Raw genomic sequence first — 12660 nt, forward strand, 5'->3', positions numbered from 1 at the left:
ATAACTCCTATAACACCCATTGAAATACTTTCCAAAGTTCAATACTTAAACCCCAATAGCTCTTATAATAACACCCATTGAAATACTCTCTAGAGTTCAACACTTAAACCCTAATAACTCCTATAAAACCCATTGAAATAATTTCTATAGTTGTAGACTTAAACCCTAATAACTCCAATAACACCCATTGAAATACTTTCTAGAGTTCAAGACTTAAAACCTAATAACTCCTATAACACCCATTGAAATACGTTCCACAGTTCAAAACTTAAACCCAAATAACTCCAATAACACCCATTGAAATACGTTCTATAGTTCAAGACTTAAACCCGAATAACTCCTATAACACCCATTGAAATACGTTCTATAGTTCAAGACTTAAACCCGAATAACTCCTATAACACCCATTGAAATACGTTCTATAGTTCAAGACTTAAACCCTAATAACTCCCTTAACACCCATTGAAATACTCTCTAGAGTTCAAGACTTAAACCCTAATAACTCCTATAAAACCCATTGAAATACTTTCTCGAGTTCAAGACTTAAACCCTAATAACTCTTATAACACCCATTGAAATACTGTTTAGAGTTCAAGACTTAAACCCTAATAAGACCTAAAACACCCATCGAAATACTTTCTAGAGTTGAAGACTTAAACACAGCACTGCACATCAAAATGGTGTTAAAGGTAGGGCCGGTCTGATTGAAAATCTTAAGGGTCCGAATGTGGCCCGCGGACCATATCTTGCCCAGATCTGGTCTAGAGTAAAGGTTATGTATTGGCATTCACTCCTGACCGATCTATTTCAAGACACTCACCTTCGTAATTGCGACCTCAGTCTCAACGCCGTCGGGCACTAAAACAATCGAACATGGCAGCTCCATCCCTCCAGAGGTTGTCCAGTGACAGAGCCTTCAAGTCCCCCGGGGGGGGGGCTCCAGTACCTTGGCACTTCCATTCCATGTCCAGCAACAATCTGCCATCCTGAAGTGACAGGAAGAGCTATGTAAAGAACAGGTGGCGAGCTGTGAAGCTGCTCATTACACAGACACCGTGTCATATCCAAGTCTCGGCTGTGAACCCCGGATCACGCCAGACGTCCCAATTTCACCTTACTTCTTCTCAAACCTGTCACGTCTTTGTGTCGGCGCGTCGTTAATGTGTGTCTTCTCGTATATGGCAAATTAGCGGGTACGATTCAACAATCCGTGAGTCACGACCGGGAAGAAAAGTAAGTCAAAGTACTCGTTTTCTGCTACAGTCACTAAAACACTTTAAACAAGAGCTCCAAATCTTGCATTGATGTATAATGATTGATGGATTGAAACTTTTTTTAGTAGATTGCACAGTACAGTAAATATTCCGTACAATTAACCACTAAATGGTAACACCCGAATACGTTTTTCAACTTGTTTAAGTCGGAATGAACGTTCATTACGTAAAAAAATAGTTCAACGTTCTGAACATAAACGTTCAACTCTGTCAATGTCCATATGAGTTGGGAAATTGTGTTAGATGTAAATATAAACGGAATACAATGATTTGCAAATCATTTTCAACCCATATTCAGTTGAATATGCTACAAAAACCACATATTTGATGTTCAAACTCATAAAAAAAACTTTGAGTTTCATGACTGCAAAATGTGCCGAAGTAGTTGGGAAAGGGCATGTTCACCACTGTGTTACATCACCTTTTCTTTTAACAATACTTAATAAACGTTTGGGAACTGAGGAAACTACTTGTTGAAGCTTTGAAAGTGGAATTCTTTCCCATTCTTGTTTTATGTAGAGCATGGGTGTCAAACTCTGGCCCGCGGGCCAAATCTGGCCCGCCGTGTAATTTAATTTGGCCCTTGATGCAATATCAATTTAGCATTAGAACTGGCCCGCCGCTGTAACACCGCATTCACCGCTAATACTCATACTTGCCAACCCTCCTAATTTTCCCGGTAGACTCCCGAAATTCAGTGCCCCTCCCGGAAATCTCCAGGGGCAACCATTCTCCCGAATTTCTACCGATTTCCACCTGGACAACTATATTGGGGGCGTGCATTTAAGGCACTGCCTTTAGCGTTCTCTACAACCTGTCGTCACGTCCGCTTTTCCTCCATACTAACAGCGTGTCACATAATATTTGTGTGTTTTACACACACACACACACACACACACACACACACACACACACACAATTGAATGCAATGCATACTTGGTCAACAGCCATACAGGTCACACTGAGGGTGGCCGTATAAACAACTTTAGCACTGTTACAAATATGCGCCACACTGTGACCCCACACCGAACAAGAATGACCAACACATTTGTGGGAAGGCATAGCTCGGTTGGTAGAGCGGCCATGCCAGCAACTTGAGGGTTGCAGGTTCGATTCCCGCTTCCGCCATCCTAGTCACTGCCGTTGTGTCCTTGGGCAAGACACTTTACCCACGAGCTCCCAGGAACACCCACACTGGTTTAAATGTAACTTAGATATTGGGTTTCACTATGTAAAGCGCTTTGAGTCACTAGAGAAAAGCGCTATATAAATATAATTCACTTCATTTCAGGTGAACATCCGCACCGTAACACAACGGAACAAATACCCAGAAGCCCTTGCAGCACTAACTCTTCCGGGAAACTTCCAGCAAACTGACCAATAATTAAAGTTTTATTCGTGAATGTGAGTGTGAATGTTGTCTGTCTATCTGTGTCGGCCCTACGATGAGGTGGCGACTTGTCCAGGGTGTACCCCGCCTTCCGCCCGATTGTAGCTGAGATAGGCGCCAGCACCCCCCGCGACCCCAAAAGGGAACAAGCGGTAGAAAATGGATGGATGGATGGATCGTGCATTTTCTCTTGCTACTTCAAGGCTTGAATGTTTGGTTCATTCATTATTGTTATTTTATTTTCAAATGTATTACTAGCCTGTGGGAAAAAAATTGATATTTACCTCAGAAGATTGCAAATAGAAAAAAAGGCATTACAATTTTGTTAAAATCTTATTTAATATGCCATTGATATTTATAGATAATAATAATAAGAATAAGAATAATAAATAATAATAAGAATTATTAGTATTATTATAATTTGAAACTGGATTTTGCATGTCACTAAAGTTATATAAGCCTTGCTTGTTCAATATTTAATGCAAAATTTGTTTGGGTCCTTATTAAAGGGTTAATTTGTTCAACCTTTGCCCGCAGCTTTGTTCAGTTTAAAATTTTGTTCCGTTTAAAATTTTGGCCCACTCTGTATTTGAGTTTGACACCCCTGATGTAGAGCTTCAGTCGTTCAACAGTCCGGGGTCTCCGCTGTTGTATTTTACACTTCATAATGCGCCACACGTTTTCCGTGAGAGACAGGTCTGGACTGCAGGCGGGCCAGGAAAGTACCCGCACTCTTTTTTTTACAAAACCACGCTGTTGTAACACTTGTCTTGCTGAAATAAGCAGGGGCGTCCATGATAACGTTGCTTGGATGACAACATATGTTGCTCCAAAACCTGTATGTACCTTTCAGCATTAATGGTGCCTTCACAGATGTGTAAGTTACCCATGCCTTGGGCACTAATACACCCCCATACCATCACAGATGCTGGCTTTTGAACTTTGTGCCTAGAACAATCCGAATAGTTATTTGCCTCTTCGTTATGGAGGACACCACGTCCTCTGTTTCCAAATATAATTTGAAATGTGGACTCATCGGACCACATTTCAGTTCATCTTAGATGAGCTCGGGCCCAGCCAAGCCGGCGGCGTTTCAGGATGTTGTTGATAAATGGATTTGGCTTTTCATAGTAGAGTTTTAACTTGCACTTACAGATGTAGCAAGCAACTGAAGTTACTGACAGTGGTTTTCTGAAGTGTTCCTGAGCTCATGTGGTGATATCCTTTACACACTGATGTCTGTTTTTGATGCATTACCGCCTGAGGGATCAAAAGTCCGTAATATCATCGCTTACGTGCAGTGATTTCTCCAGTTTCTCTGAACCTTTTGATGATTTTACGGACTGTAGATGGTAAAATCCCTAAATTCCTTGCAATAGCTTGTTGAGAAATGTTCTAAAACTGTTTGACAATTTGCTTACAAAGTGGTGACCCTCGCCCCATCCTTGTTTGGGAATTACTTAGCATTTCATGGAAGCTGCTTTTATACCCAATCATGGCACCCACCTGTTCCCAGTTAGCCTGCACACCTGTGCGATTATCCTAATAAATGTTTGATGAGCATTCCTCAACTTTATCAGTATTTTTGCCACCTTTCCCAACTTCTTTGTCACATTTTGCTGGCATCAAAATCTAAAGTTAATGATCATTTGCAACAACAAAAAAAAAGTTTATCAGTTTGAACATCAAATATGTTGTCTTTGTAGCATATTCAACTGAATATGGGTTGAAAATGATTTACAAATCATTTTATTCCGTTTATATTTACATCTAACACAATTTCCAAACTCATGTTGAAACAGGGTTTGTAATGGCAGGTACATTTTTAACATTATTAAAAAAAAAATAAAAAAAGCAATTTTGTTATAAATTGCAGAACTAAAATGCTAACAGTTAGCATGCTAGCCGAATAGCAACAAGTAAGAAAATATGCGGCAGAAATTACAAAAAAAATATTTGGAGTTAATGAAAATATCTACCTGATTACTCAGGTATCACTCATATACTGATACTCCTCTTGGTATCGACACCTTCTCTTACGTGTCGGAACCTACTTGCTTACTAACCAACAGTTGTTTTTTAACCGTTAACCCTTTTTTCACCCTTTTTTCTGGCGACTACTCCTTTCACATTTTTCAACCCACTTCAACCGTTCCTCCGTCAAATCATTCCTCTTCAACAGGACAAAAAAATAAATATATGTTTTTTTTTTGTTTTGAAAATTTCTCGGTTTTCTCGAAATATCCAGGAACTCTGTAATATTATTTCTCAATAACAAATGTTACTACTTAATCATTTCTTGACCCATTTAAAAATAAAGTTCAAACGCCAACCATGTAAACTCATTTCGAACATTCAAATGTTTTAGCCTTTTCAAAAAAACTCCTGCTTTTGCCGAAATTCCAAAATTGCCAAGAAATTCCCTTTAAAAAGAATAATAAATTTTTCCACAACTCCATTATTTTTCATCCGATTCAAATCGTTCCAACTTTGAAAAATTCAGCCTGTTCTGGAACTCTGTGCTCTCTTTCAATCATTCTATACAAAATTCCCGGATTTCCTACAATTCCCAGTTTTTATGGACATTTTCCCCATTCAAAATGAGTTATCCATTTTTCAAACTTCAACAATTTTCAATTTGTCAACAGATTCAAACCTTTCCACCTTCAACACATTCAATTCATCCTGGAAATTCAAACAACACATTTTCAACGTTCAACAAATTTCCAGGAATTCCATTTCTTTCTAACCTTATTCCCAACCTTTTTTAGTGTGATGACTCCTTTCACATTTTTCAACCCATTTCAACAGTTTCTCCATCAAATCATTCCTCTTAAACTGGACAAAAAAACAAATTAGTTTTTTTGTTTTGAAAATTTCTCAGTTTTCTTGGAAATTCCAGGAATTACACAATATTATTTTTCAATTAAAATTGTAACTACTTCATCATTTCTCAACCGATTGAAATAAATTCCAAAACCAATTCATTCAGAACATACAAATGTTTTCATTTTCAAAAAAAAAATCCCGCTTTTCCCAAATTTCCATGAAATTCCCATTGAGAAGAATAATATACTTTTCGACAACTCCATCATGTTTTTTTTCGATTCAAACTGTTCCAACGTCAAAAATATTCAGCCTGTCCAGGAATGATGTACTCTCCTTCAATATTTCAAAAAAATAAAATAAAAAATTCCGGATTTCCTAGAATTCCCAATTTCTATGGACATTTTCCCCAATCAAAATTAGTTATCCATTTTTCAAATTTCAAACAATTTTCAATTTGTCAACAGATTCAAACCTCTCCACCTTCAACACATTCAATTCATCCTGGAAATTCTCCACGTTCAACAAATTTCCGGGAATTCCAGTTTTTTCAAACCTTATTACCAACCTTTTTTAGTGCGATGACTACTTTCACATGTTTCAACCCATTTTAACCATTTCTACGTCAAATCATTCCTCTTAAACAGGACAAAAGAACTAAGTTATTTTTTTGTTTCGAACATTTCCCCATTTTCTCGAAAATTCCAGGAATTCCGCAATACCATTTCTCAGTTAAAAATGTTACTACTTCACTATTTCTCGACTGAATTAAAATAAAAAAAATAAATCAAAACCAACTCATTCAGACCATTCATTGTTTTAGCATTTCCAAAAAAAACTCCCAATTTTCCCGACATTCCCAAATTTCCATGAAATTCCCATTGAAAATAATTGTTTATTTTTCCACAACTCCATTATTTTTTATCCGATTCAAACTGTTCTAACGTCAAAAATATTCAGCCTGTCCAGGAATTATGTTCTCTCCTTCAATATTTAAAAAAATAATAATAATAAACAATCCCGGATATCCTAGAATTTCCAGTTTTTAGGGTTATTTTCCCCATTCAAAATGAGTGATTCATTTTTCAAATTTCTACAATTTTCAAATTTTCAACAAATTCAAACCTTTCCACCTTCAACACATTCAATTCATCCTGGAAAGTCCAACAACAATTTTTCAACGTTCAACAAATTTCCAGGAATTCCATTTCTTTCTAACCTTATTTCCAACCTTTTTTAGTGCGATGACTCCTTTCACATTTTTCAACCCATTTCAACTGTTTCTCCGTCAAATAACTCCTCTTAAACAGGACAAAAAAAATGATTTGTTAATTTTTTCTCTAAATTTCCCGGTATTCTTTAAATTTCCGCAATACCATTTCTTAATTAAAAATGTTACTACTTCATCATTTCTCGACCGATTTAAAACAAAATCATAAATCAACCATTCAGAACATTCAAATGTTTTAGCATTTTCAAAAAAATTCCAGCTTTTCACAAATTTCCATGAAATTTGCATTTAAAAGAATAGTACATTTTTCCACAACACCCACATTCTTTTTTTTCCCGATTCAAACTGTTTCAACGTCAAAATATTCAGCCTGTTCAAGAATTGTGTGCTCTATTCTTCAATAATTCTATAAAAAAAATATTGGTTTTCCTAAAATTCCAGGTTTTTAGTTATCCATTTTTCGAACTTCAACAATTCCCCCATTTTTCAATGGATTCAAAGCATTCCACCTTCAACACATTCAATTCATCCTGGAAATTCAAACAACCATTTTTCTTCAACACATTTCTGTGAATTCCATTTCTTTCTAACCATATATTCAACCTTTTTTAGTGCGATGACTCTTTTAACATTTTTAAACCCATTTCAACCATTTCTCCTCCAAATCATTCCTCTCAAGCAGGATGAAAAAACAATCTATTATTTTGTTTTGAAAATTTCCCGGTTTTCTCAAAAATTCCATGAATTCCATAATGTTATTTCTCAATTAAAAATGTTACTACTTCATCGTTTTTCAACCGATTGAAAACAATACCAAAACCAACTCATTCAGAACATTCAAATGTTTTAGCATTTTTCAAAAAAATCCCGCTTTTCCAAATCTCCATGAAATTCGCATTTAAAAGGATCATTTTAAAAAAAATTAACCGTTCCACCGTCAAAACATTCCTCTTAGTCGAGACTAAAAAAACAAGTTGGTTTAAGAACTTGAAAACTTCCCGGTTTTTCCTAAATTCCATTAAATAAAAAAAAAAATGGATAGCATGCTAGCCAGATAGCAAAAAGTAACAAAATATACGACACTTCAGAAAACAAGCTAGCGTGTTAACGAGTTCATGTTAGCATTCGTCAAATAACACAATATTTAACAAAAACAAAAAAGTTTAAAATACTAAAAGTTTAAGGTGCATGAAGTACAAAAATACATGATTTTAAGGCGTATACCTGAAATATTTCGCAAAAAAAGTTCATATAAATCATAATTAGTTTAAAAATTCCAAATAAGTGGAATTCTTTTTCTTTATGAAATGGTTGGAAATCGATTGAAAACTTGTCCAAAATGTGTGAGTTAGCATGCTAGCCAAATAGCAACAAGGAACAAAATATACGACACTTCAGAACATTTGGTAGATGAGCAAAACAAGCTTGCATGTTAACATGCTTAGGTTAGCTTGCATCAAATAACAAAATATTTGACTCATAGGTATATACCTAAAAAAAAAAAAATGCTATCATGCTAACAGTTAACTTGCATTAACCACTAAAATACATGATTTTTAGGTTTTAAAGTTCACCAAATCTTAGATAGTTTGAATATCCTAAATAAGTGGAATTATTTTTGTGGATGGAATAGTTTAAAATCCTAAACTAAGTTATTTGGGGGGGAACCGGGATACTGGTACAACAAATCTCGAGCGACAGTAAAACACCTCAAGACTTGCATCCGGTCCAAAGCTGCACCGTAAACTACTACAACACAAGGGAGTATGTCTTGGTATCTGTGTGCTGTTAGTTGTGTCAACATCCCATGTGTTCTTCAAGAATGGGGAACGTACTTCTCAGGGCATCTTTCGCTGCACTGGTCTCACTGGAGTGTGTTAGTGCTATGATTTGTCAGCTCTCAAATTGATCATGGGTTTGCTTTGCAGAGTGGAAAGCTTCTTCAAGATGTTCTCCAACTTGGGAAACAATTGTGAGATCGCCACAGAAGTGTAATTCCTGGAAATGTCAGTGATACATTCAACTTTGTGCTTGCAGACAACTCAACCTTGTGTTGATAATTTGCATCTTCTTAGCAGAGCCATCTTTATTTGTTTTTTTGTGTCGAGCAGCTACTTCTTGTGGAGCTGCAGAGTGACAACATGAACCGTTTGCACATTAAATCCGATGTTTCCCAAGGCGCCATAAAAGTGACTCTCTCTGTATTAGCTCCGCACTCGCTCAGAAGCTGCATCAGACGCCTCCACAATACCCACCCGAGGATCTTGTGAAGGTGTCAGCACCGTCGCTAGAACATTTTCCAGGCCCTAGAAAGGGCTGGATAAAAGTCTCGTTGCAGAATTATCGTTAACTTTGCCACTGCAGGAGCGACGGAGCGTTTGTGGACTTTGTTTGGATGAATAATGCAGGTTAAATAAGGTAAGAACAAGGAAATACAGGAGCTTGTGAACAAAAATAGGACTTAAACTGGAACCTCGGTTTACGAAACCCTTTATTTCGTCCACAAACTTTCAGAACGCGCTAAATATGTTTCTGCGTGCCAACGTTTTTATTAATTCGCTGGTCGAAGTATTTTGATGACATCACTTCCTGGGCTGTCGAGTACACATTTTGAAGAGGCGGAGCCCCAAAAGTCACATCCTGTTTACGCAGCCCACTTCTCAGTGCTTCAGTGTGTTTATTTTCTCGACATTACCAAATTTGGGCTATTTTGTTTACCCAAAATGGGTTCAAAAAAAGCCGGGAAGGAAGGAGGGATTTGCTGTGGACTTACAGAGGAGAGGGAACCCAAACACAATTATTTTACTTTGTAACTTCTGTTTTAATTATTGTAGTATAATGATTATGAAACTTTTTTATTTTATATTGTCTACTCAATACGGGTCCAAAAAAGCCAACAAACCAGCCTGGAAGGAAGGAGGGATTTGCTGTGGAATTACAGAGGAGAGGGAAACCAAACACAATTTTTTTACTTTGTAACTTCTGTTTTAATTATTGTAGTATAATGATTATGAAACTTTTTTATTTTATATTGTTTACTCAATACGGGTCCAAAAAAGCCAACAAACCAGCCTGGAAGGAAGGAGGGATTTGCTGTGGACTTGGAGAGGAGAGGGAACCCAAACTCACAAATATTTTGCTTTTTAACTTGTTTTTAAATTATTGTTAACAGTTTTTATTTTGTTTACTTAATACGGGTCCAAAAAAGCCAACAAACTAGCTTGGAAGAAAGAAGGGATTTGCTGTGGACTTAGAGAGGAGAGGCGACCCACACACAAATATTTTACTTTTTAACTTGTTTTAAATAATTGTCATATAGTTATTGTTAACATTTTTTATTTTGTGTACTCAATACGGGTCCAAAAAAGCCAACAAACTAGCTTGGAAGAAAGAAGGGATTTGCTGTGGACTTAGAGAGGAGAGGCGACCCACACACAAATATTTTACTTTTTAACTTGTTTTAAATAATTGTCATATAGTGATTGTTAACATTTTTTATTTTGTGTACTCAATACGGGTCCAAAAAAGCCAACAAACCAGCTTGGAAGAAAGGAGGGATTTGATGTGGACTTACAGAGAAGAGGGTACCCACACACAAATATTTTACTTTTTAACTTGTTTTAAATAATTATCATATAGTGATTAACGTTTTTTGTTTTTGTTTTTTTTTTACTCAATACGGGTCCAAAAAAGCAACAAACCAGCCTTTAAGGAAGGAGGGATTTGCTGTGGACTTAGAGAGGAGAGGGAACCCACACGCAAATATTTTACTTTTTAACTTGTTTTAAAAAATTGTTATATAGTGATTGTTAACATTTTTTATTTTGTTTACTCAATACGGGTTCAAAAAAGCCAACAAACCAGCCTGTAAGGAAGGGGGGATTTGCTGTAGACTTAGAGAGGAGAGGGAATCCACACAAAATATTTTACTTGTTTCTATTTATTTTTGTATTGTTCTATAATTATTTTAGCATTTTTTATTTTGTTTACTCAATACGGGTCCAAAAAAGCCAACAAACCAGCCTCAAAGGAAGGAGGGATTTGCTGTGGACTTAGAGAGGAGAGGGAACCCAAAAACAAATATTTTACTTTTTAACTTTTTTTTTTTTTAATGATTGTAGTATAATGATTAACATTTTTTTTTTATTTTTTTTTTATTTTATTTTGTTTACTTAATATGGGTCCAAAAAAAGCCAACAAACCATCCTGGAAGGAAGGAGGGATTTGCTGTGGACTTATAGAGGAGAGGGAACCCACACACAAATATTATATTTTTAATTTTGTTTTATATTTTTTTATTGTAGTATAATGATTTTTAGTGTTTTTATTTTATTTAATTCAGTTTACTCAATGGGGGAGGCATACTTTTAGAAAATGGATGGATGGATTTATACTCAATGAGGGTCGTACCAAAGCCAAAAAAAGCAGCCTGGAAGGAAGAAGGGATTTGCTGTGGACTTATAGAGGACAGGGAACCCCCACACAATTATATAACTTTTTAACTTTTTTTTAAAACAATTGTAGTATAATGATTGTTAGTGTTTTTTTTTAATTTTGGTTATTCAATACGGGTCTAAAAAAGGCAACAAACCAGCCTATAAGAAAGGAAGGGTTTTGCTGTGGACTTAGAGAGGAAAAGAAATCCACCCACAAATATTTGACATTTTAACTTTTTTTTTTTTTACTTATTGTAATATAATGATTGTTAACATTTTATTTTATTTATTTTGTTTACTCAATACAGGTCCAAAAAAGCCAACGAACAAGCCTGAAAGGAAAGAGGGATTTGCTGTGGACTTAGAGAGGAGAGGGAACCCCCAAACTGATGGAGGGTTCCAGTGGGGACCGCCTACCTGTACGTAATTGTGTTTTTTAAATGAAACAAGTCTTATAGCTACCTTGTTATTGTGCAATACTGAATATTCAAATAGTATTGTAGTGCGCGAGTAGCTAGCTGGCAGCTAGCTGTTCTGATAGCTCACTGAAAACTTGAGAGCTAACCGTTAACTTTCTTAAATGCTAAAAAGAATACAACGTGATTGTTTATTTTATATTAAACCTGCAGGCACAGTTACTATGCTGGTCGTATTAATTATAGTCAGTTGAATGGTGCGGACACGTTTGTTACTTGGCAATTTGTAACACACTTCTGCCCTGGAGACTTTGTATGTTTAAGTAGTATGCCACTGTAATTATTTGATAGTTGTTTATATTGATTATTGCGCCAGATTATTGTTGAATTGTTATTATGTATGTCTAGCTTGTGCGCTATTGTGTGCTTAGCTGCCGTGTAGCCGCTCGCTCCAAGTAGCCTATAGCCTGGCATGTTTGGTAAATGACTTAAGTACAAACCTTGTTTCCATATGTGTTGGGAAATTGTGTTAGATGTAAATATAAACAGAATACAATGATTTGGAAATCATTTTCAACCCATATTCAATTAAATGCACTACAAATATAAGATATTTGATGTTCAAACTTATATATATATATTTTTTTTTTACAAATAATAATTAAATTTGTATTTCATGAATTTCATGGCTGCAACACGTGACAAAGTAGTTGGGAAAGGGCATGTTCACCACTGTGTTACATCACCTTTTCTTTTAACAACACTCAATAAACGTTTGGGAACTGAGGAAACTAATTGTTGAAGCTTTGAAAGTAAAATTATTTCCCATTCTTGAGCTTCAGTCGTATTTTACGCTTCATAATGCGCAATACATTTTCCATGGGAGACAGGTCTGGACTGCAGGCGGGCCAGGAGAGTACCCGCACACTCTATTTACAAAGCCACGCTGTTGTAACATGTGCTGAATGTGGCTTGGCATTGTCTTGCTGAAATAAGCAGGGGCGTCCATGAAAAAGACGGCGCTTGGATGGCAGCATATGTTGTTCTAAAACCTGTATGTACCTTTCATCATTAATTGTGCCTTCAC

At 36.1% G+C, this 12660-nt stretch overlaps 1 long non-coding RNA gene across 1 annotated transcript in view; it reads left to right on the forward strand.

Annotated features, from left to right (window-relative positions):
* The window catches only part of LOC133543084 (uncharacterized), a 172488-nt gene extending 160640 nt beyond the window's left edge, over positions 1–11848 (forward strand). Inside the window, exon 4 of the long non-coding RNA XR_009804297.1 lies at positions 11466–11848. This is a non-coding gene — a long non-coding RNA (uncharacterized LOC133543084). The remainder of the gene's footprint in view (positions 1–11465) is intronic.
* The last annotated feature ends 812 nt before the right edge of the window (positions 11849–12660 follow it).

The sequence above is a fragment of the Nerophis ophidion genome, linkage group LG25 (assembly GCF_033978795.1).
Source record: "Nerophis ophidion isolate RoL-2023_Sa linkage group LG25, RoL_Noph_v1.0, whole genome shotgun sequence".
Taxonomy (NCBI): domain Eukaryota; kingdom Metazoa; phylum Chordata; class Actinopteri; order Syngnathiformes; family Syngnathidae; genus Nerophis; species Nerophis ophidion.